At 28.2% G+C, this 2,500-nt stretch overlaps 1 protein-coding gene across 1 annotated transcript in view; it reads right to left on the bottom strand.

Annotated features, from left to right (window-relative positions):
• LOC137634517 (probable chitinase 10) overlaps nt 1-2,500 on the bottom strand; it is a 176,720-nt gene that overhangs the window by 173,852 nt on the left and 368 nt on the right.

Genomic DNA, 2,500 nt, shown 5'->3' with positions numbered 1-2,500 from the left:
ACAGGAACTTACGAAGTCAGTCAGTCAGTCAAAAAAAAGAAAAAAAAAAGTTTAAAAAAAAAAGTGGTGGTTCTTATCAAGGTTGACCACTCGCAACGGAAAGAAACCTTTAATGATAATACTCTTATGAAACCTTTGGGCCTTAGACATTGTGCGGCTCTCATCAGAACAATAAAATCGTTTTATTGTATAATATATCAAAAGGCGCTTGATTTGGGGGATTTATTCATATGGATTTAACGATTCAATGCCAAATTGAGACCTAATACTGCACAATGAAAAACCATAAACTCATGTTAAAACACACAAACGCTCTCAAACATATACATACTGTATTCATATTCTATATATATATATATATATATATATATATATATATATATATATATATATATATATTAAATACACATACATACTGTATTCATATTTTATATATATATATATATATATATATATATATATATATATAATAAATACATATACTTGCGTATATACACTATATACAAGTGCATATATATATATAAATATATACAGATATAAATATATATATATATAAATATATATAAATATATATAAATATATATATAATTTATACATATATATACAGTATATATTTATATATACACGGATAAACACATATTATATATATATACATATACATATAAATATATATATATATATATATATATATATATATATAATATTAAACACACATAATTACGTATATACTATATATATATATATATATATATATATATATATATATATATATATATATATATATATAATATTAAACACACATAATTACGTATATACTATATATATATATATATATATATATATATATATATATATATATACATATACATATATATATGCACACACGCATATATATTATTACTCAAAAAACTAGTCATTGTTCAGTACTGGTGAAAGTAATAATCGAATGTTTCCGACCGACCGCAGTTGCAACTCATGGCGTCCAAGCCACGTTCCCCGACTTTTGTTCTCAGAAGAATATAATCCTAACGATTAAATATTTTCAAATCGGACATGTTCTTAATTTTAACATTATAAAACCTTTAACATAAGAATAAACAGTGAAGTTTGGCATTAACCGACTTGGAGTGAAACATAAATCTATTGCATCAATCCTTCATAGGAATTAACATTAATTTAAATGAGAGGAATAAGAAGCTGATTGAAGATGTAATGGATATCTATAACATAGTCTTAAAGATGGTTTTATAAAGTCATTCTGGTAATGGGATCCAGTCTTCCTATCAGAAATCTTCTCACCAGGTTTAAATTACAAAAATTTTCTGTTCTTGATTCTTGTTTATATGCACAAGAACAATCTTTAGTTGTCGAGCCAACGGATTACTGAGGAATACTAAACAGTTTATTTCTTAACGCTACAGGTGAATTATTTTGATTGTATATTAAAATCATAGAAATATGCTGAAAGAGGAATTAAGCTATGGTCTTTCACTACTGTCGAAAGTTGACATCCATTTTAAAATTGCTTTTATTAGAAGTTTTATAAGCAGTGCATAAATAATAAACATTGATTTGGTGGAATGATGATACAGTGGTTACCAGGTTGGAGTGATGTTTCATTCACGAAATTAGTCTGTATGGAAGTTTCACAATAAAAAAATAAAAAATATAACAACAAAAAAGAATCAACATAAATAAGGAACACATATTTCATACGATAAATCCGGTGATTTAAATGTAGATTATAAGCATTGTCATATACAGAAATTGATTGGCACAAAGTTCAATTGCTTATTCGTTGTCAACCCTCATCTTATATCAATCCTTGATTTGATCTTGTTTCCTTACAGATCCGTCCTTACACAACTGTTAGTCAAGTCACAGATCGAACATTTCAAAAAGTTCAAGTTTAGTCTGGGGCCAAGATTAAATGCTATTTTTTTTCTAGCTAAAGTCAGTCTATGATACAGTATGGATTTATCAAAACACGTTCATTCCCTAAATTATCACCACCAACATTATTATCACTACGGTGCGATCACTACAAATTTCGTGAAAGGTGGAGGACTTTAAGCAGGCACCCGTGGCACCCTCTCTTCACTGACCACCTGTCTCATTTTCACTGTCCCACATTTAACAAAATCGTCGTCCGAAGTATTGCGCTCTACTTTAGCACTGTCTCACTCGAATATCTATAAGCAATCCTTTCTTTATTAGTAATGATCTTCTCATCAGTTTCATTACAGCAGTCTGTTTTTTTTTTTTTAAATGGCACTCGCTCAGCTCATTGTGAAAACTAATTCATCTTGTAATAGAGAAATCATTATCCGTCAGTGAATATTTATTGATGGTCATTCCAGGGAGGTCTCGGAAGTCATGTCAACGTTGTTATAGGCTGAACTAAAAGTCGACGTGAACTAGAGATAATGCAAAGCAATTATCTAATTTCATTTTTTTTCACAGTGACACCCAATACACAAAAAATCATCCAAAACTGCAG

The sequence above is a fragment of the Palaemon carinicauda genome, chromosome 44 (assembly GCF_036898095.1).
Source record: "Palaemon carinicauda isolate YSFRI2023 chromosome 44, ASM3689809v2, whole genome shotgun sequence".
Lineage (NCBI taxonomy): Eukaryota > Metazoa > Arthropoda > Malacostraca > Decapoda > Palaemonidae > Palaemon > Palaemon carinicauda.
The sequence above is the reverse complement of the archived record's forward strand: the minus strand, read 5'-3'. Positions and strand labels throughout refer to the sequence as shown.